This window comes from Leuciscus leuciscus (assembly GCF_965113295.1).
Source record: "Leuciscus leuciscus genome assembly, chromosome: 2".
NCBI lineage: Eukaryota > Metazoa > Chordata > Actinopteri > Cypriniformes > Leuciscidae > Leuciscus > Leuciscus leuciscus.
Window position 1 is genome coordinate 30,848,811 of NC_138726.1, and position 24,132 is coordinate 30,872,942.

Here is a 24,132-nt window from a genome sequence, read left to right on the forward strand (position 1 = left end):
AGTCAATGTAAAGCATATTGTTGATGTTTCATCCCTACCAGTGAATGTGCGATAACTGTTTATCCGCCGTCATCAGTGGCCCTGCATGTTTACTAGCCTGCGCGTTCGCGGCAGGCTCCGTTGTGGGGGAGGAGCTGTGGAGGGAGGGCTGTAGCGCAGCAGAGAGCGAGGGGGAGTGACCTGTAGCTGTGCTTGTTAAAATTTCCAGGCTAAGTCAACGTTTTCTAAAAGTTCCCTACTGCAGCTTTAATTGTAATATTCAAGTGAGATTTCTGTATGCACAAGGAATCTGACAACAGCCAGGATGATCTGATCTCACCATCATCGAGTCCGTCTGTGATTACAGGAAGAAACAGAAAAAACTGAGACAAACTAAATCCAGAAGAACTGCAGGAACGTCTCCAAGATGCTTGAAGAAACCTTCCTACAAAGCTACAGTACTGTGAAAAGTACTGGCACTTGTATTAAAATGCTGTAAAGTGAGAATGCTTTCAAAAATAAAATCACAAATTGAATTTATTTATGATTTAACTTCTATTAACTAATTCAAATCAATATATGGTGTGACGACCCTTTGCGTTTAAAACGGCTTTTGTCCAGGTACACTTGCGCATAGTTTTTCAGGTAGCTTTGCAGGAAGGTTTCTTCAAGCATCTTGGATACGTTTTTTCTGTTTCTTCATGTAATCACAGACGGATATTAACATGCCTAAGACTTTTGCACAGTACTGTACACTGTAGCGAAATCAAAGAACGAACTGGTGTGATGTCATTTTGAACAAAATCAGGCCAAAACGAAGTTTGAAACGGCTTGCCAAAGCGAACTTTCTGAAAAAGTTCGCTCTGGCTGATAAACATCTTTGAACTACCATTGGTCCTTGGCGATTACGTATTAACTGTATATTCTGTCCCCTAACCCTACCTCTAAATGATGTATATTAACAATGTGATCTAATGGGTATTATTATTTTAAGTGGTTATTGATACAGAATATTTTGTTGTATGAATATCTGAACATGCAATATATCAAAAGATAGAACAGCTAGAAAATGCTAGCTTCATGCATTCTTTTTTTATCAATGTGAATGTGGGTAGGTTTCATAAAACAGCATAACATCAGCAACATTCTGAGCATAAAGCTGAAGAAATCGCAATTTTGTCAAAGAATATGTTTGGATCAACAATGCAATGAGCAAAACATACAGACCCTTTCCAAAAAATTTGAATGTCATGGAAAAGTTTATTTATTTCCATAATTCCATTCAAAACGTTAAACTTCCATAGATTATAGATTCAGGGCCCACAACTTAAACGATTTCAAGTATTTAGTTGTTTATTTGTACATAATTTGGGTTTCCAGCTCATAAAACCCATGAAAACAGGATTTCAAAAAATTTGAATATTACATGAAATTACACAGTGATACCATGGTCATTGAACCAGGTTTTGGTTCTTTTGGCAGTGTGGGCAGGTGCAAATCCTGCTGGAAAATGAAGGAACCATGAAGTGCTCTGAAAATGTCCTGGTAGACGGCTGCGTTGACTCTGGATTTAATAAAGCAAAGTGGACCAAAGTCCTCTTTTCTGATGAGAGCAAATTTTGCATCTCATTTGGAAACCAAGGTCCCAGAGTCTGGAGGAAGAATGGAGAGGCACACAATCCAAGATGCTTGAAGTCCAGTGTGAAGTTTCCACAGTCTGTGTTGGTTTGGGGAGCCATGTCATCGGCTGGTGTTGGTCCACTGTGCTGTCCACTCAACGCAGCCATCTACCAGGACATTTTCAGAGCACTTCATGCTTCCTTCAGCAGACAAGCTTTATGGAGATGCTGACTTAATTTTCCAGCAGGATTTGCACCTGCACACACTGCCAAAAGAACCAAAGCCTGGTTCAATGACCATGGTATTACTGTGTAATTACTGTGTGATTTCATGTAATATTCGAATTTTTTGAAATCCTGTTTTCATGGGTTTTATGAGCTGGAAGCCCAAATTATGTACAAATAAACAACTAAATACTTGAAATCGTTTAAGTTGTGGGCCCTGAATCTATAATCTATGGAAGTTTAACGTTTTGAATGGAATTATGGAAATAAATAAACTTTTCCATGGTATTCAAATTTTTTGGAAAGGGTCTGTAGATAGAGTAGTTCGAGTCCATCAGCACCCCCAAAGCTTTACAGTCCTTACCACATCCTGGGTCGACATTTTATTCGGTAATGTTAGGCAGTTTTGCTGTTTAATGTTGATGATCGCATTATTTTTCATAATGCATCTGCTTACAAATGAGCTCGCTCGTTTCTGCTTCTTTTTTTCCTGTGTTTTGATTTGAAATACTGTACTCGTTCAGGAGATGTGTAATGGCGTATAACAGTGAAAACACAGAAAGCCGTAAAATCTCTTCAATGGCAGGGAAGCGTTTTCTCATTAAAGAAGAGATATCATCAATGGCGGGGAAAGAGTTAAGCATTGTTTTTAGAATTTGCATGCAAACACACTCATTGGGAGGTGACTTACATTCTTCATTCAACCATTTTTCATTCACATACAGTATGAGATGTTGTTGAGTCACTATAAATGGAAACTTTTTTAACCTCGTGGTTGGAAACAGTTATCGTTGCCAAAAGTTCACTGTTAGATACTCCATCCATCAAAGTTGTTTGAAAACAGACCATCACGATTTATTGCAGTTAGTGGAGGTTTACCTTGCTAAAGCAGAATGGTAATTACTGTCAACGCTTTTAGACAGGAAAGATGATACTGGTCTCTTCACTTGTTTTATAGAGTCAGCTTGGGCACTTTATATGTCCCTTGAACTCACTTGTTTTACCCAACACCCTAAAGTCTGGCCTCAATATATTTGAAATGAGATCTGGAAGTCTTCAACCCTCCCTCAGCTCTCTTTCCTACTGTGTAGTGAACTATTGGGAGTTGCTCTGAGACATTGTACCCCCTCTCCCACCCCAAATCTTTAGTGCATTAATGGACCCTTTGTTTGCATGAGATTAGCTTCAGTCCACAGGGTATTGAAGCAATGTGTGAGAAAATTCATTTTCAAAATGTTCTTGTGTCAGTAACAGTTGTTTAAAGTGCCAATTAGCTGAAGTTGCTCACACCTTTTCTGTGTGAATTGAGCCAAACAAGCTTGCATAAATCAACATGTATTAATTAAATTAACTGAGCATGAATAGGCACGCAGGATTTAAAAATAATGTGAAATCTGAATAAATTAAATGACAACACAAACCAAACCAATGCCTTGAAATATATACAAATAATCAGGTACCATTATGTCCTATGTTTGAATTTCAAACCTGTTACTTTAATTCACTAATGTGTGATAGTGTGAATACATAGCCTAATGATTTTTAGCTAAACTAGCGCTAACAATATGATGCTACCCAGGGGCATTATGCATAAAATGTGGGTTTCATCCGAAGGAATATGAAAATGCATATTAATTTGTAAGCCATACAGGTTTGGAATGTTATGAGGGTAAATAATGACAGAATTTTCATTTTGGGTGAACCAAACATTCATTTAACATTGCCAGTCAACAATGAAATCTTCCCCTGAAACAACCTCAGGTTAACTGACCTGCTCAAGGCTACAATGTCCAGCACGACTCGATATCCTGGAGTTTACTTTAATGTAGCATAAACCTGCAGTCTGTTTTAACACCCCAGATTCTTAATGATTTGACAAGCACCATCGATTTACAGGAATTGTCATTCTTCCGAGAGAGAGAGAGAGAGAGAGAGAGAGAGAGAGAGAGAGAGAGAGACAAAGAACCAAAAATTCTGTGCTTTCACAATGAAATTTTCATTAAAAACTACTTTTCTCTGAATCAATAATTTTCCATATTGAAAAAGCTGAAAATGGCATCCTGGTGGCTTAGGGGCTTTTAGCAACTCTCCGCTGTGCTGACAGAAACTCTACAATGATGCAATTCTAGATAAAATAGGTGCTCATCAACTTCCCAGGAGACAGTGTGACAGACAGACCATGACACATAAACTGCAGTAAATAAAATTTCTAACTCAGTTTCTCGCATGGCATTTATTCCAAACCTATGCTGCCTATGCAATTTATTAAGCAAATCCTCTTGTATTTACTCTGAAAAGGCCCATGTGACCAGTGTCTGGTCATATGTCAGGATTGTCATATCAATATGGTGGTTAAACCTGATTCGTTTCTGTAAACTTTCGGCCCTTAAAGGGGTGGTTGATTGTGATTTCACTTTTTTCATTTTAAATGGTGTGTAATGTTGCTGTTGGTGCATGAACAGTATCTGCAAAGTTGCTGCGCTGAAAGTTCAACGTAAGCAGAGATATCGTCTTTTAAAAATCAGGAAGTTTAATGCCTACAAAAACGACTCGAATGGGACTACAACGAGATACTTCCCGGGTTTTATACGTAACTAACCCATGCAAAAAAGGGGGCATGGCCATATTTCTGCGGCTTTGTCGAAGAGGAAGAGTTATAGTGGAGAGCTGTAGCCATGCCGTCGAAAGTGTGTTATTTTCACCCAGCTGTCAGGTCTTCTGTGTTCGGGCTTCATACGGACGCTGTAGTTCGTCAACAATGGCTAAAATTTATGTTTGATTATGTTCCTGAAAATTTCAATCGTAAAAGCTTTCTGTGCTGCGCATTTTACGGAAGACAGCTTCCAGAATCTCCACGAATTCAATGCCGGATTCAACAAGAAACTGTTACTAAAACATGAAGCAGTTCCAACTTTAAAACCAGAGGCAGCAGTTGTTGGGCCACAACCTGTAAGTAAGACTTACTAATGTTTGCATGTATAATTTCAGTCGTAATGTTTTAGTTTTATCAAGGACGTAAACAAATGCCAGCGCTGGCTTTAGTAGCCACTTACACGTACAAACGCGTACAAACATTTTGGACCTGAATTTGTAATTATGTACTAATTTTGTAAATGTATTTTCCATGTATATTTTATGACGTAATTTTTCGATTTGATCAAGAACGTAAACCAATGCCAACGCTGTTTGTTTATAGCCAGTTAGTTCGATGCTATTTTGTGTGTATAAGACAAACGTGTATAAAGTTCAAAAAATTATATGTAATCGCAACAGCCAACTTCAGCTGTTGAAGTTAAAACAATAACTTTAAAAAACGGTATTACTCAGTCATTTATTCAGTTATATTAAATGTTTAATCAGAAGAAAACCGTATATCAAAAGCTAACAAGCAGCAGTAGCATTTTCAAGTAACAGCGTATCGAAATTCTTATATAATAATAGTAGATTAGATTAGAATAGAATAGAATAGAATAGAATAGAATAGAATAGAATAGAATAATAATAATAAAAAAATTAGTACCATTCAGAAACGTCTTGTAAGAGCCGTGTTTGCTGAGGTTGCTTGATTCTCTTCATTGCCGCTTTCTGGGTCTGATTCTGGCTCAAACTGATACGGCAGTATTGACACCATTATTTACATTTGACCGGAGCACATGCGACTTTGGCCCGTAAAGGTAATGGGCGTGAAGATTCCGGATAACATGCACTACGCAGTTTAGCCAATTACAACACACCGGCCCAACTAACCAATCTGAGCCCATTGCCTGTTTCCGAGGGAGTGGTTTCATAGAATCAGGAAGTCAACCGGTCGTTCAAATGACAGAGGAGAAAGCGGCTTACAATAAAGGTGAAATTTATGAAAAATAAGACTTAAAAAAAAAAAAAAAACCCGAAGACATGTTATATTGCACCCCATAAACACAATCATGCAAAGAAAAAAAGCAGTAAACCACCCCTTTAAAGCATTCAGAGGGGTGATTATTAAATATAAGAAATATCATGTCAATTGAAACAAGAGAGCCCATAAACCTGGCTATTCAAGTGTATTAATGAGAGAGAGAGAGAGAGAGAGAGAGAGAGAGAGAGAGAGAGAGAGAGAGAGAGAGAGAGAGAGAGAGAGAGAGAGAGAGACTGAATAAATACCTTTCCAGTACCTATTCAATGCACCAGTTCCAGGAATGAACATGAAACTGTGAATTTTTTTTTTTTTCATAATGTTATTTACCCCTAAGACTCTGTAATCTGTTTACATGGCTTTTAACTCAGTGCCTTTGGAAAGTGCTGTTTTAGTACACTTACTGGGAGTTTATCTCTACCTCACCGCTATGAATATATTTATTTATAAAATTGTGCATGAAAATCTCACTGCTCTTGCCCTGTTTCTGGGAAACAAAAGAAACCACAAAACAGTCATTTATTTATTTTTGTATTTTTTTAATGTAGCCGTGCATCAGTGTAAAAAAACAAAAAAAAAAACAGACCCATGATAAAACATTATGCAAGTCCATGCAAGAGTTGATATATAATCATGTTGTCACGAACATTCAGTTATTTTGATCTTCATGGACTTTTAGTTTGTTTTCTCAGTCACATGTTTTCCTCTGTCTTAGTTTCCCGCCAATCATTAGTTTCTATGGACACTGATTAATCGTCAAAGCTGCTAATCATTTAGTTCATTATCTTTGTCCATTTACGTTCCTCGATTTGTATCACTCATTATCCGGTCACGTTTACGCATAGCGGTTGGTTTCATTTGCTTATCTTGCTTAAAATGATTATTAAATGCGTTTTACCTGATCTTCATTTTCATTGTGTGTTCCTTGCAACCGTTAGTGACACATGTACTCATGTACAAAGTGACGGCGAAGTAATTAGGGCATATTTGAATTAAATGAAAATTGTGTAATAATTAATTATTTCAAAACTTCTATTCAGTCATTACTGCAAAAAACTGAAATCAAGAACATATACTGGATATTTATTTATAAACCTGCATTTTTGTTTTGTTTTTCCTTCTGTTGGTTTAGAACAGAAAATCAATGTATTGCTAAAAATTCAGAGAAATAATAAAGTAAACTAGAAACTAGAATAGGAGAGTTTGTCTGAAAGTTACTTAAATGACAGGGAGGTTATGGTTTGCAGGCTAGCCTGAATGTTATATAAGCCTTGTGCAACTTGAATGCTGGGCAGTTTTTATGTGATTTAAAGATTGAAGGTAAGGCTATTTGCTGTAAGTTATATATAGTATAGACATTGAGTGGTTCCTATGTTACTAGGAGGTCGCTGAGCAGTTACTAAGGTGTTATGGATGGTTACAAGGAGGTTAAGAGCCAGTGAGTGTTGGTTAGGTAGTTGCTAAGGTGTTTTAGGAGGTTGCTATTAAGTTGCCAGGTAGGGAGCTACAGTAGGTAATTGCTGAGGTATTGAAAGTGTCAAGGTCTGTGCGTAGGACATTGCTAGGCAGTGAGTGGTGTCTTGGCTACTAGAAAGTTGCCAGGCAGGGAGTGGATTCTAGTTAGTTGCTAAGATGTTTCAGGTGGTTACTAGGAAGTTTCCTGACAATGAGAGGTTGCAAGGTAGTTACAAGGGTGTTTTTGGTGGTAGCTTGGAAGTTGCCAAAACGTGAATAATTCCTAGTTAGTAGCTAATGTGTTTCAGGGGGTTACTAGGAAGTTTCCAGGCAATAAGAGGTTGCTAGGTCATTGCTAAGGTGTTTTGGGTGGTTGCTAGGAAGTTGCCAGGCAAATATGGGTTGCTATGTTACTATGATGTTACTCGGATATGAGTGGTTGCTAAATAGTTGCTAAGGTGTTTTGATAGGTTACAATGATGTTGACAGGCAGTGGGTGTCTGTTAGGTAGTTGCTAAGGTGTTTCAGGTGGTTACTAGGAAGTTTCCAGACAATGAGAGGTTGCTAGGGTGTTTTGGGTAGTTGCTATAAGTTGCTAGGCCGTGAATGATTCCTAGGTAGTTGCTAAAGTGTTTCAGGAAGTTGTTTGGAAGTTGTTTCACAGACGTACTTAATCCTATCTGAATGCCATTTTTGTGCTTTTCTCACACAACCTCAGTAAAAATTCCAGGGCAAATTACTTTCTGTTTTTCGGCAAACTCAGCGGTCCCCTGAGAAATCTAATCCCGTCCAAATGCTAATGTCTGTGATTGCTGATGTTGTATTATCCTAATGCTGCTGTGTTTTTTTTTTTACCTACCTGAGCTACCATTTGTGCACCAGTCTTTTCCATACTTTCATTTCATTTCATTTCATTTCAACATGAATGTATCAGACGGAAACATTTAATTGTAAAATTAATAAAAAGAGCCAAATCGTGTAAACTGTGAAGACTGCCCATTTTAATATCAGTGTCAGGAATCAGGGTCTAGATGTCTCTGCTCACTTATGTGGATTTATTGTAAAAAGCCACTTCTATAAACTTGTATTAAGTTTATTTGAATAGGGTTTTACTAATTAATAAAAGTTACATCAATAAGTAATTCATAAAAAATAAAAAAAACACACACACTCGAAAACACACACTCCCACTTCTGTAATAAACATGGAGATGTTAGTTCCGTCCAAATCGGTACATGAAATTACAGACGTCGGGTGATAAGAATTGTTACTCAAATTGCATTTAGAACACTAGTCCCGTCCGAATAGGGCTAAAGAGTTACATATAGAAATATTGGTCTTAACCCACATTTGAACAATAGCTTTGTGTCGTCTTTGTCTAGTGAACATAATAAACAATCCCAAACATTCCCATGGCTCCTTCTCTCTGATTACACTGCCTCTGTCTCTTTACCTTTTTTTTTTTATTCCTCCTCCACCCCCTCCATTTTCAGGTCACATGACTATCAATGCCTTGTTTGTTCTCTTCCGAATATTCTAGGACTATATGTGATTAAATGTACATATCAGCATAGCCACATTATGTCTCTTTTTCTGTGGGGGAAAAATCTGAAACTCTTTCAGCCAGTTAACACAACAACATCTCAGCACACACAACCTTAAAGAGTGGCTGAAGATGGCCTACACAAAAACTAACAACTACAACACAAAATGAAGCACATCTCAGTCAACCCAATTAATTTAAAAGAACAAACTAAACCAACTAACCTGTTTTTAGCTATTAAACGTGTCTAGGCATTCTGATTTTGTATTGTGTGCAATGGCCCACGCATGGATTCAAGGACATGTGGTCTTAATTAGAAGCGCCAAATTGCTCTAAGATGGAGGCAATAAAAAACACATTCTTCCAACATTTAATGTTTTTCTTTTTTCTTTTTCTTTTTTTTTTTTGTTTTAAAATGAGAATTGGAGATTAGGGGTTTCCTGTGACCCTCCCCAACCCACTTGATGAATGAATGAAAGAAGCGATGGAGACAGTTCACCTTCTCTGTGCCATGTTTCAAGGAGACTTTTGATGATTGTTGTCAACTACAGCTAACCAGATTAAATGACAGCCTGGGTATCAAAGTTAGCTTTTACCCTTTCCAGGGTTCTTGTTTCCCCTTTCTTGCATTATGATTAAGGCTTGCTGATGATGAAGCTGTTGGGAGAGGCTTCCTAGGGCCATGGCAGACGTGCATGGCGAGAGCTTCACTGTCACTCCATCATTGTTTGACAGAAGCGTGACTGGAGTGTGGCGAGCCCCGAAAACACACTCACAAAACACTCACCAGTCACCTTGAGGTCTCCAGCCTGCTGAGAAACTACCAGTCCTTTTGTTGTTGTTTTTTTAATTTTTTTTTTAAGATGACACTTTCCCAATGATGACACACAGCCAAAAGTATATGGACATGTCCTTCTGATTAATGGGTTTTGGCTAGGCCCTCCATTCCATTTAAGACAAAACGTAATGCTACTCCATGCAATGACATCTTAGAGCAGTTTTCAAACCTTTTGATGGCAAAACTCTTAAATATGATTATGTCCCTTGCGAAGGGACTCCCTTCTTAAAATGAGGAGGCTATATGTTTTAATCTTTAATCAAGGCTATATGTTGTTAATCAAATTTAACTTGATTATATGTTTTAGCAACACTTTAATTTGATGGTCCCTTTTGAACACTGTTCAAAACTGCATGTTAACTAACTTTCGTTAGAGTATTAGTAGACTGTCTGCTTAATATCTGCTAACTCTTTATTTTGATGCTCCTCAACAGACATTCTACTGACTATAAGTACCTTTGGAACTACATGTCAACTTATTCTAACCCTAACCCTAACCCTGCCAGTCTTTATTCTAACCTCTACTAAGGGCCCTTTCACATCTACCTTTGTTTGGTCCGAATCAAAATGACAGGTGTGAAACCTTCCATGGACCACAGTCCGGACAAAAAAAAAAACAGATGAAATTTGGTCCGATGAAAAGAGGTAGTCTCGGTCCGGATCAAACTGAACAAAGGTTTGGTTCGTTTCTAGTGTGAAAGCATTTTCTGTTTGGTTCGGACTTTCAGACCATTTACAGGAAGTTCCGGTGGTTCCCACGTAGCCTAAACAACTGAAGAAGAATATTTATGTGCAGATCTGTCAGTCCTGCCCCCAGCGTTTCTTCTTGCTGATTCACACGCACGCGCACACACACACTCAGAGATATTTGTCTTGCGTCCTGCTGGCGACGATAAAATGTTCGCACAACAAGGACGTTCATTTTGCGAAATTGAACTAGCCTCGAGTTTAGTTGGTGCTGCAGGTAGTAATGCCATAATAATAAAAGTATAGTGGCAAAGATATGCGTCTATTTATTCATTCTTGTCAGAGTTACATGCCGAATTGACAACATTCTGACGTCAGACGCTTGTCCGTTTACAAACCAATCAATGTCAAGATGCAGCCCACATAGATGATGATGACAGGACGCAAGTACGTCATGTAAAGTTCTTTAGTGCGCTCGCATAATTGCAATGTGAAATTAAACCAAAACTAACCGAATGTATACAATGTCTCAAAACATGAACTTTGGTTCGGAACTTTCAGGTGTGAAAATGCCCTAACACTCTAATGCGAGTTAGTTGACATGTAAGTGCAATATCACTTATTGGCAACAGAATGTGTTAAAGGGACCATCAAAATAAAGTGAAACCAAAATGATAAATGTATTATAAAATGATCTGATTGGAATCTGCTTTGCTGAGAGGCCTTCTAGGAGCAGTATCAGCACTGTTTGTATCACTCCACTTGTCTTTCTAAACTGTCAGCAAAACCCACCATCATTTTTAAAATACTACTGTTGTTGTGTTACAGAATCTAGCTTCAGGAGTTTTTCAGGCAAGAATATAGTTGTTTAAACTACAAATCTGCTGTTTATTTATAAAGATAGCAACTATTTGAAAATTTGCTCCGCCGTTTTCGGATTTGTGAGATCCAGGCGATTGCCGGACAGTCAACGCTTATGTACACCCGCCGAGAACAGCCTTATCTCGGCAAGTCCTTCTGACATTTGCTGCTGGCTTTGATGTCTCTGTACTGTTTAGATATAATTTGTTATGGGTATATCTAACGTCCAATCGTTGGTCTCATGAATCTATTATTTGTTCCCGGGGAAATTGTTTTGATGAGGGCAATATGACTCAGCACAGCTGTTTCTATGGCCACATCACAGCCATGCTGATATAGCATGGCATATCACACTCCTGCTCATGTGATATACTAAAATCCCCACAGATACATGTTCCAACATATAGCGAAAGTCTTCCCAGAATACCGGAAGATGTTAAGCCCCTATAACAAACTATAACATCTATCCATCTATCCATCCATCTATCCATCTATCTATCATGCTCTCAGAACTGCTCTGGGAAATACAAACATCCTTACTTCTCTGACCCTTCCAGACCTGATCTGAACTATGGGAATTTTAGTGCTCCATTGCCCGTGGGAACTATGGCCTTGCTGAGGGCACTGGATGACATCACTCAGGGGACATCTGGTTAATGGGCATGTCCTTGTGCCGGCTGGCAGACTCTTTTTTTTATTTTATTTTTTTGCCATGCTCGCTGCAGTTTGTGTTCTCACACAGTTTATGGTAAATAGGCCACAGGGAAAACGGGAGGGGGAATTTATAAACCCCCAACATGCCATACTTAATTTTCCAAAGGCTGATCCTGACAGAGTGATAATCAAGCGTTGCAGTGATTGGAAATATTTCAGCCCGCAGTAGCATTTTAATGCAAACGGCTTTAATTTGCACCGATAGGGGCTGTAATTGGATTTTGATTGGACATTAATGAAGATGCACACCCTCTGCGACGGACACAGGCAGTCATCTGTTTTTAGGGATGCTCACAGACACTAACAGAACACCCATACTTTCCGGAACAAGATTTAAATTGCCTATGCAGCAATACATAGTCAGCTATTAAACATAAAACCTTCATCCTTTTCCAGCCAAGCCCCATAGACACCAAAACGACTGGACTAGAATTATAAGTCTCACGGTTTTGTGGTGTGTTTAGTATTATGATTGCTCTCATTAAATAGACCGGGGCTTTTGCTCTTTAAGTAATACCCGGCTATTCATTTGTGGGATTTTGCTTCTAGATATTTTGCTTGTGTGTAAACATCTGAATCTGACATATCTGAGGGATTAATTAAGAAATATGGACATCTTGTTAATGAATCAGTTCCAGGAATAAATTGGTAGAGCTTTCAGATTATGTTATGATTAGTTTTTTTTTCCTCCCCTTACTTCAAACTGGCTAAGCTGTTCAGGCTAAGTTGTTTAAAACGAGGTCAGATGAGATGATGATAGGGGTGATTTTGTGTGTGGGTGTGTGTCTGTGTGTGAGAGGGTGACTTTTTCTCTGCTCTTCTAAATGTAGAGGAATGTTAATGAGAAGCAGGCCGTGGTGAAATGCTCCACTCGTCTCATGCTGCTCTCTATTGAGCTTTGCCCTTGTCGCTGTCCCCTATTCATTTATCTCTCTCTTATTCCCACATGAAGCCTTATGCCTGCCTGACCACAAGCAGACTACCCCCACAGCAGTCTGCTTTCACTCACTTTTTCTCTCTTGTTGCATCTACATGTGCATTTTTACCCATGTGTCTAGGTTTACTTTTGATGTGTATGACATGATCACACATATACCATTTTTCCAGTAACTACTTAGCATTTATTAGTTACTGGGTAACGCTTTTGTATAGTAACTGAGGCTTGGGCTTGATCAGTGGTGTAAGTATATAGTTCTAAACACAAGAGAGTTGTAACTAGTTTTAAATTGGATGAAACAGCATCAACATTCCCAACAAGACTGATGACGGAAAACAGCAGACACATTGTGCCATAGATATTAGGAGACTCTAAATCCCCTATTCACCACCATTACAAACATTTAGCCTACCTTGAATGTTCTGTAGTAATATACCATGGTTTGGGCAGAAATGTGGAATATTTATATTGAATACCATGTTATAGTTATTTATATTGCATTAGATTTATTAGGTGGCTTGAGGAATATACTGTATATTTCATTTTTGTTATGAAATTATGGTAGTTTCTTTGTGAAGGTGTGTGTGTGTGTGTGTGTGTGTGTGTGTGTGTGTGTGTGTGTGTGTGTGTGTGTGTGTGTGTGTGTGTGTGTGTGTGTGTGTGTGTGTGTATAGTTTTTACTTGTGTTTAGGCATTTTTTATACAGTGGGAGAGTGCATGTAGCCATGCATGGTTTTACCTGTGGTTTCCAAGTCTCACTGTCAGAATATTTTCATTTAATTTCAAACCTGTATGGATTTCTTTTTTCTGCTGAACACAAAATAAGATATTTAGAAAAATGTCTGTAACCAAACAGTTGATGGACCCCATTGACTTCCATAGTATTTTTTTTTTTCCTACTATGGAAGTCAATGGGTTCCATCAACTGTTTGGTTACCGACATTTTTCTAAATATCTTCTTTTGTGTTCAGCAGAAAAAAATAATTCATACAGGTTTGAAACAACTTGAGGGTGAGTAAATGATGATAGAATTTTCATTTTTGGGTGAACTATCCCTTTAAATTAGTTATTTATAATGGTCTTATAAATCTGCATACTGTTGAGTACCACATTTCCAAGTAAATACAATATTTTTTTTTAGGTTTACTTTAGGTTATTTATTGATACTGTTATGTTTCAATAAATAATACATAATGTTTCAATAAATAAGCTAAACCCACCGGCCTGCCTCAACTTTTCGATTTAATAATCCGGCCCTCGAATTACAATAATTGAATAGCCCTGTTGTAGAGTCAAAACCTAAAAAATATGTCTTGCAATAAACACATTTACATGTGTTAGAAACTGAATAATTAATTCTGGACTGTTAAATTATTAAAAATGAATGTGCCTTATGCACATCAGAGAAGGTTTTTATGATATTGGCATTTTAACCATTGTAACGTAATGGTGCTTTTATGTTATCGCTGGCTCACTGTTTGTATTTACAATTCACCTCATTCACTGTGAGACATTCTTTAATCCTGTGACACCAAAACCTGAACTTTTAAGCTATTTATTTTAGTAATGTTAGCCAGATGACCTTCAGTCTAATCCCTGGATTAGTGTGCAGTCGCCTGGTGTTGACATTGATCTGTTTTCCTCCGCGCCAGAAATGGTTAAATGATATGCCTTCGTGAGAGAGTGGTCTCCAGTCAGAGCAGACTCTAATAGAAGCAAATACTGCTTTTATCCCAAAGATTGCTGTGCAGCTGCAAACAATTAGGATCTCAAGGAGGACAGGCAGATTACATTTGCATTTGTATAGCTTGTGTCTGTGGCAAATGTCACTATATAGCCGGCTCCAAAACTTGCTCATTATTTGGAGAGGAGATGGGCACACACCTCTATTAAATGCTAATGCTGGAAATATGATCCACAAATTTGTTTTTTAAGTGTAGAGGATCATCAGAAACTGAAATCGGGTCATCCAATTTGAAGTTTGCTGAGAAATGCACATAAATAATATGCATAGAGTAAAGGCTTCTTGCCAAATGAAATCTCCCCACAATACCTCAGAAAAACAGCAGTGGATTACATTGTGGAAGACACTATTTTGGATGAAGTTCTAGATCATCATGAACGTAATTGTGGTTCTTAATACTTTTAACGAAGGTTCATTGAGATCTTTTCACTTCATTACAGTAGTACCCACCAAAAATGTCTGAGCTGATCTATTTATGTAGTCTACTTAGGACTGTATCACATGAGCAAAATAACTTGTCTTGTCTTTTCCGTAGGGTTTCCGTTAATGAATAGGAAATTTGGACATGCCTCCTTAAATGCATACAAGCAAAGTGATTTATTATGCCTGAAAGTAGTTTCGTAAATGTGTGTGTAAATTAATAGGTCTGAAAAGCAGGTATTAATCTGATTTGTTTGTGTGCATTGGCTGCTCTCACTGTGGCAAAATGAAGACAGAAGAATATACATAGACAATCTCAATTCTGGGTTGCTGACATGCATTATTTGTGATACAGAAATTGGTTTGTTTTGCAGAACACAAAATCATATCTGAACTTAATATATTGTTGTATAAACAAACACAGCATAGGCCTACTATAAATCTAAGCGAGAAAAATACAACAATGCAACTGTATTTCTTTGGTTCCACCTGTGTCTTTTAGTTAAATGAATAATTCCACTATTTGTAGAGACGCCTCTGTTACTAGTGGCTGTTACCATATCAGTGTTTGTCGTGTATACCTTACCAAAGTTTTGGGTCAGTTTCTTTTCTTTTTTTTTTATAAATACTTTTATTCAGCATGGATGCATTTTATATATATATATATATATATATATATATATATACTGTAGTAGGGCTGGGTAAAAAATATCGATTTCTCGATTTTAATCGATTCTCATTTTTACGAACCAATATCGATTCTTAAATCCCAAGAATCGATTAGTCATCCTGTTTTCAGCTAATGAATGAATGTAACATTTAGCACGCATCCCATCCAATAAATCGCAATAATCTTTGTGCTTTGTTACTATTGATATGAAACAAAGTCTCAGATTTCAAATTAAGTCCATTGTCTTACGAAATTCAAAAACATATACCGTTTTGGCGCTGTGGCGTGAGATCGCTCTGGCGCAGCTCAGCTCAAGAGAAGCTGCAGCACATGATCTTCTCTTCCGGCTTAATAATACCAGTTACAGCGCGAAATAAACATGAATGAGCATCTGAAAGTATGTTGAAAGGTAGAGTACAACTTATCGAAATCCGTATCATGTGACATGGAATCGCTCAATCAGTGTTTCAACCGTGGAAAGACGTCAGTAAGGGGCAGATCACACCTGACGCCTATTTTCGATTGGTTTCCTATGGCAGCGAGCGTTCTGCGCGCTGGTTCTGCGCCTGCTGCGCCTCGCGTTTTTGAAGTAAAAAAAAAAAGCTACTATTTTTTCTAGGGATGGGCATTCGATTAAATTTTATTAGTCGATCGTCGGGAGAATTAACGATCGACTATCGATTAATCATTAATATTTTTATATTGAAATGTATTATTTCTTTAACTTTTTATAAATTAAAAATGCAATGAAAATACAAAAATACAGTTTGTTTGTCCTCGATGAGATCTTTATTACAAGAAGATCAACTTGTGGCAGTGAAACTGGACGTTCGGTAGACTTGAAGATTCCTGCGGTGCTCTAAACCAGCGGAACCTGCAGCTGCGAGCACCCATGGCCACTTCATCCGTTTTCTGTGATCGGATAGCTATCCGGTCGTGAAAAGACCAAATCTAAATGCCCTCCGAAACGCATTCGAGACGGATTTAAATCCGATCGCTCAAACCACTTTATACTTTATATCTGAGACGCATTCCAGACGAAACTGGACAAGAGTAAATGCATCTGGTTGTTGAAACCACATATGTAAATTTGACTTATCCCAAAAATGATAAGAAATAAACGTGTGAGAGCGTGTTATAGGCTATATGTCATGTTATATCCAGATATGACGACGCTACTTCAACACGCATCACCACAGATGAGCATCTATTCATCAAGCTAACGTGCAAACTATCGCAAATCAAAGTGAAAGTCATTAATCAACACACAATCATCTTCATTAAAAGTAAAGAACCGAAATGATCTTACCAGGGCTGTTGCCGCAATATCTTGTTGCGGTCTTTGATTTAGAAATTTTCGCTGATGATCAATAAAATGCAGCTCATATCAGTTGCATTCGATGACGTGCAACAATTTAAATATGCATATAGCGCGGGAATTCAAGATCGGATTTATATCCGTTTTGCAAAAACACATTTATGTGACCAGGTGTAAATGGAATCGTTTTGATAAATCAGATAGCTATCCGATCTGAGAAAACGCTTGAAGTTCCCATAGAACTTCTGCACCAGTCTACTGATTTCTGTTGAGAAAGATAAGCATGTTGACATGATCTGGGATCAGACGCGACCGCAACCTGGTGACAGCCAGTCCAGCCGCCGAAAACACCCGCTCTGAGCAGCCCGGTCTCACCCCAAAACGTCATATACTGACGCGTCTTGACCATGCGTCAACATACGACGAAAAGGGTACCCCTTTAACGTCAATATGAGACGCAGACAGAAGCGCACCAGCAGCGCCTCCTAGCGGTACCCTAACGCATACCTAAACCTACCCATAACCCGAATCGTCACACATGGACGTTATGGGGGTACCCTTTTCGTCGTATGTTGACGCATGGTCAAGACGCGTCAGTATATGACGTTTTGGGGTGAGACTGTCAAGCCGGGGCAGCCGGGGACTGACGTTGCCGGGATGCACAGGTACCTCCGCGCTAAAATGAATTCCATTGCTTCAAGACACACTACGCAACGCAACCTGCATTAGTTTAATCGATAACAAATAAACGTGATCGACGAAATTCTTAACGATCAATTATCGATCGTCGATTAATCATGGCCATCCCTAATTTTTTCCACTGTCCAATCGATTGAATGGAGAAGCGGGCCTTCTGTTCTAGTGATGAAAGCTAGTTGCTTGAACGCCCGGAGAGTGTGATGATGGAGGATAAACTTGTGGTGCTCACGCGGGTTACCAGGAGCTTAACGACTTCACGAACCGTAACTACCACAATTTTAACAGAAAGTAAATAAAGTTAATAAAAGGCTGATTTGACGTTTACTTGACTGACAGGACAGCTGTTTCAGTGGTTGCCTAGCAACATAAAAAACGCAGCGCACTGCTCGTTCTGTGTGATGGTAAGTGCTGTGCACCTCGCGTTTTCGAAACTGAAAAACGCGTTAGGTGTGATCGGGGCCTAAATCAGCTTGTAAACAATAGCCGCGTTTCCACTGTCGGGCCAGGGCCGGGCCGTGCTAGTGCGTGCCAGGGCCAGTCGCGTTTCCACTGTCAACGACCAGGATTTCTGGCCCGTCGAATACCTTGGGCCAAAGCGGGCCAGCTCGGGCTAGATGAGTGGTTACGAACAGAGGTGGAGTTTACCTGAGTCGGGAGACGGCAGCACCGGATGATTCTGTCAGCATTAAAGACTTTTAAAATAATTTAACTCACGTTCATGTTTGCATGCCTTCTGTTTGTGATGCAAAAGACTATGCGCGCTAACCATTACCATAGTAAACATAGTAAACGCTTGAAGATACACATAGTAAAAAAACATAGTGAACGCTTGAAGAAATCAGACCAATCATAAAGGCTATCACAATCATGTTTTTATTTTATGCCTCGTCTCTTTATACCGGACTATCATAAAATAAAGCAACTTTTTTTTGGGAGCTTCCTCTGTTTCTCTGACGGAAAATATCTGAATGGGAGTCGAGAGAGTGCTAAAGCTCCTCAGGTCGTATTTTTGGTGGCATATATTTGTAGAAATTATCATTCTTTCTAAATGTGATGTAAATATGTCCTGTAACTACCAAATAAACAGAAACAGACGCGACTGAAGAAGTAAGTGTGTCCTCTTTCTTTTATGAAATAGACCTAACGTTAACGGTAATTTATTTCTGTGTGACTAATGTGCAATTTTGACATTTTTAATTAATTATGATCAATTTATCACTTTTTAATGTAAACCTGTGGTAAAACATCGATGCTTGGGTTTTAAATATTCAAGTAAACAACAAAAATGCCAGCAAACGGTCGCTTTTATCATGTTTGTTTTCAACGCTGTTTCCAGTGATTTCTGATTAGTTGTCTGATAAAACTTCCATTTGTTGGTGAAATTATGGGTTAGTGTGACGTTGTTCCAGAGAGGCGTGTTACGGGCATGTTTTAGTGAAGTGCTGTGGAGCTTCTGGCCCGACAGTGGAAACGCAGGACCGGTGCTATTAGCCCGGCTATTAAAGCCCTGGCTCGCACTGGCCCAACAGTGGAAACGCGGCTAATGTCATGTAACGTCACATTTACCTCAGAAAAACCATATCCAGTGACCATAAACTTGTTAGTCAGCTAGAAAAATTAACTCTAGAGAGGAGCATTTTGCTAAATATATGCACCATATTACATATTCATTATCATTTTTAATGTTTTTAAATTTTTAATGCATGTTTGAATAAATCTGGCAGGTTTTTATGCAGCCACCATTTAAATGTTTATATTTCATATAACTTTATTATTATAAAAATAAATAAAAGTGTAATTTAAGTGTTTGTATACAAATCAGTTAATTTTTACCTAATTAATTTAATGATATATATATATATATATATATATATATATATATATATATATATATATATATATATATATATATATATATATATATATATATATATATATATATGTGTGATGCGATCTGGGGAAACCCGTCGGATGTTGCGCTGGGCCGTTTTCAGTAAATTCCACATAACATGTACAGTGAATGTGTATTAGTGCGTATTTCGCGCCAATCCTGTTTAAAAAAAAAAGAGTGCCAAGCGTCCCGACGGTGACAGTTAATTAAACCTGTTTTTCTCAAAATTCCGTTCCAGAAAATCATAGCGATCGGCCGACTTCAGATAAACATAACTTTTGCTACCAACAAGCTATGATAAAAATAAAAACATATTTGGAAAGGGCTTGATACCAGCTTCCATATGATATCAAAACCTGTAATAGGTAAAATTTCACCATGTGGTGGGTTTTCCCAGATCCCATATATATATATATATATATATATACAGTGAGGAAAATAAGTATTTGAACACCCTGCTATTTTGCAAGTTCTCCCACTTGGAAATCATGGAGGGGTCTGAAACTGTCATCGTAGGTGCATGTCCACTGTGAGAGACATAATCACAAAAAAATCGTATGATACAGCTGCAAATAAGTATTTGAACACCTGTCTATGAGCTAGAATTCTGACCCTCAAAGACCTGTTAGTCTGCCTTTAAAATGTCCACCTCCACTCCATTTATTATCCTAAATTAGATGCACCTGTTTGAGGTCGTTAGCTGCATAAAGACACCTGTCCACCCCATACAATCAGTAAGAATCCAACTACTAACATGGCCAAGACCAAAGAGCTGTCCAAAGACACTAGAGACAAAATTGTACACCTCCACAAGGCTGGAAAGGGCTACGGGGAAATTGCCAAGCAGCTTGGTGAAAAAAGGTCCACTGTTGGAGCAATCATTAGAAAATGGAAGAAGCTAAACATGACTGTCAATGGGACAGGGCGACTGCACATGGGACAGGGCGACTGCACTGTATTAAGGAGAGGATGACTGGGGCCATGTATTGCGAGATTTTGGGGAACAACCTCCTTCCCTCAGTTAGAGCATTGAAGATGGGTCGAGGCTGGGTCTTCCAACATGACAATGACCCAAAGCACACAGCCAGGATAACCAATGAGTGGCTCTGTAAGAAGCATATCAAGGTTCTGGCGTGGCCTAGCCAGTCTCCAGACCTAAACCCAATAGAGAATATTTGGAGGGAGCTCAAACTCCGTGTTTCTCAGCGACAGCCCAGAAACCTGACTGATCTAGAGAAGATCTGTGTGGAGGAGTGGGCCAAAATCCCTCCTGCAGTGTGGGCAAACCTGGTGAAAAACTACAGGAAACGTTTGACCTCTGTAATTGCAAACAAAGGCTACTGTACCAAATATTAACATTGATTTTCTCAGGTGTTCAAATACTTATTTGCAGCTGTATCATACGAATAAATAGTTTAAAAATCATACATTGTGATTTCTGTATTTTTTTTTTTTTTTTGATTATGTCTCTCACAGTGGACATGCACCTACGATGACAATTTCAGACCCCTCCATGATTTCTTGCAACTTGCAAAATAGCAGGGTATTCAAATAATTATTTTCCTCACTGTGTATATATATATATATATATATATATATATATATATATATATGTGTGTGTATATATATATATATATATATATATTAGGGCTGGGGGAATTAACGCGTTAATCTTTGCGATTAATTTGAAATGTTTAACGCGTTAAAAAAAAAAACGCAATTGACGCAGCACTTTTTTTTTTTGCCTCGTTTTAATGATTTCCTGTTGCGTCTGCTATTAAAAAGGCCGAAATATGCCGTCCCGCCCCTCCATGTTCGGCGGTCAGGTTTCATTCTCGGGCAGCTTTCATTCTCGGGTCTTTTCCGCTCGGTATGTGCGTCGCGCTCTGTGCTCCGCGCGCACGCGCGCGCGCGTGTGTGTGTGTCGGTCGGTCGGCGCGCTCTGTGCTCCGCGCGCGCGCGCGTGTGTGTGTGTGTCGGCTCGCTCTGTCCAGAGCTCGAATTGAGTCAAGTCTTATGGGGGGTCCCCAAGTTTTTTTTGGGCGGGGGGTTGGTTAGTCTCGCAATATACACTTTATACAAAATATACAGTATATTTGATCATAATATGCGTATATATACTATTTATTAAAAACGCTGGATAAAGAATTGTGTATATATATATAATTCTTCTTTTAAATTACTTACTAAAGTAATATGGATTTAGAGGGTGAAAATTTCTAACCTCCCAAACTCAAAATTTTCTAGTGACTGATAACATCTAAATTTTGCAATTGGCCCAAGTGAAATTCTGTAAATTAAATTTTATAATTTACAGATTTTCACTTGGGCCAATTGAAAAATTTAGATGTTATCAGTCACTAGAAAATTTTGAGTTAGGGAGGTTAGAATTTTTTTACAGTGTACTTAGTGTATATATATATATATAAACTCAGTCTCTTTTGCCACAACTGAAATGGAGAACTGAACATAACTATATATAATGTGTTACATAGAAATGTAGAAAACACGTTTCGGCCCAGATCCGGCCCACATCTGGCACTTGTGGAATGCGGATCTGACCCACATGCAGCGCCGTGGAATGATGACAGTTGGGCGGCTCACTCCTGTTTGCCAGATCTGGGCCACAAGCAGGCCATAGCAATGCCACATGTCAGCCAAGAGCAAAGAAATAAACCAGAACTGGACCTAATCTGAGCCGCAAAACCTGTGTATATTAAATATGGAGTCATTTCAGCCTTAATAAGCCTGTTAACAAGCAGAATCACTGAAGGAAAGAAGAGAACAGAAAAAGAGTCGAGCAGAAACACAAGAACTACAACTGACTTCAGCCACAGTCTAAGATGAACTGAAGCGAAAAGGAGACATTAAATCTGTGAAGATCTCAGCAGAGGAGGATTAAACAACTCCACAAACAGCATCTTAGACTGTGGCTGAAGTCAGTTGTAGTTCTTGTGTTTCTGCTCGTCTCTTTTTCTGTCCTCTTCTTTCCTTCAGTGATTCTGCTTGTTAACAGGCTTATTAAGGCTGAAATGACTCTATATTTAATATCAGACTTTGTGGCTCAGATAAGGTCCGTTTATCAATGACAGCCTTTAGATTTCGATTGTAAAACTAATTAAAATATAAACTAATGGTTTAAAAATGTGTTATTTGTTAAGTGACCATGGTATAAGCGGGTTAATGCCCTGCGAGGTGTCCATTGTCAGGTATTAATGGACTTCGGCGGAGGCAACCGTCCGACGCGCATTAATACGTGACAATGGACACCTCGTCGGGCATTAACCCTTACTTATCCATCTTCATCGAGATCTCTAGCACTCCTGTAGAACCAGGAGGACTATTAATAATGAAAAATTAGTAACTTAAGCCTAAGTGTTTCCAATTTATGCAAGGAATACAAAAGCCCCGGCATGGAGTGGACAGATATAAAGTAGAAAGATATACAGAGAGAAACAATTACCCCTCAAAAAAGTCAGTAAGAAGCTTTCTTTTCCCGACTGGGAGTGGAGGTTTATTTTTCTCCATTTTTTAAAAAGCTAAAATTAGCTTCACCGGAGCGGCGCCAAACAAACAATCCTGTCAGTCAACGATGTCATGCGCGCGCACAGCGCTCTTTAGATGTGGGGCGGGGCGTTTACATTTTAAAGAGACAACTAGCTATAAACAAACTTAAAATAAATTATTGTAAATAATCAATTCACGAAATGTACTGTATCCATTGCATGCATTTAATCAGATTTGTCATTATTATTTTTACTAAAATAAAAATATCTGAGGGACCCCCCTAATTCTATTTTTTATTTCTTATGGGGGGTCCCTAATACCTTATGGGGGGTCCCGGATCCCCCCAGCCCCCCCTCAATTCGAGCACTGGTTAATGGCCCAGCAGCGGCGAGCTCTCCGTTCCGTGTGTGTGTGTGTGTGTGTGTGTCGGCGGCTCTGTCGTTAACGGCCCAAAGGCTTCAATCATGTACTAAGCACTGGAAATGTAAAGTCCACTCAAGTAACGTGAAATTTCTCTGTTGACTTCTGTTTGCTGAGCTGGTATAGCCATGCTGGGCAACAATGGTAAAATGACCTGCTCTGATCACATGCTCTGGTAATAATAGCTTTGTATGACTATATTTTGTTTTAATAATTAATAAAATAATAATAATAATCTGTTAAATTGATTATGTTGATTGATTATTGAAAAAGAATAATATAATGATATATTGATGTTTAATATTTTAATATAGGGCTATTTTCTGTTCCCTTTTTTTCCTGTGTTGTTTAATTAGGTGATTCTAAGTTTAAATATTGATGATTACAAGCTTGGGGGAAGCGCAATTAATTGCAATTAATTACAGAAATTGTGCAATTAATTAGTTAATTTTTTTTTATCGATTCCCAGCCCTAATATATATATATATATATACCAAAGCTGCATTGAATTGATTGTATATATATATAACCAGTAACCAGCACAACTGTTTTCAACATTGATATTAAGAAATGTTTATTGATCACCAGATCAACATATTATATTCTGAAGGATCATGTGACGCCAAAGACTGCTAAAATTCAGCTTTTCCATCACAGGAATAAATTCAATTTTAAAAAGGACCTATTATGCTTCTTTTTTCACCTCTTTT

General features: G+C 38.4%; 1 long non-coding RNA gene across 1 annotated transcript in view; it reads left to right on the forward strand.

The window, feature by feature from the left end:
• Positions 1 to 24,132, forward strand: part of LOC309493129 — a 130,392-nt gene that overhangs the window by 104,687 nt on the left and 1,573 nt on the right. The gene's annotated exons all lie outside the window — the stretch shown is intronic.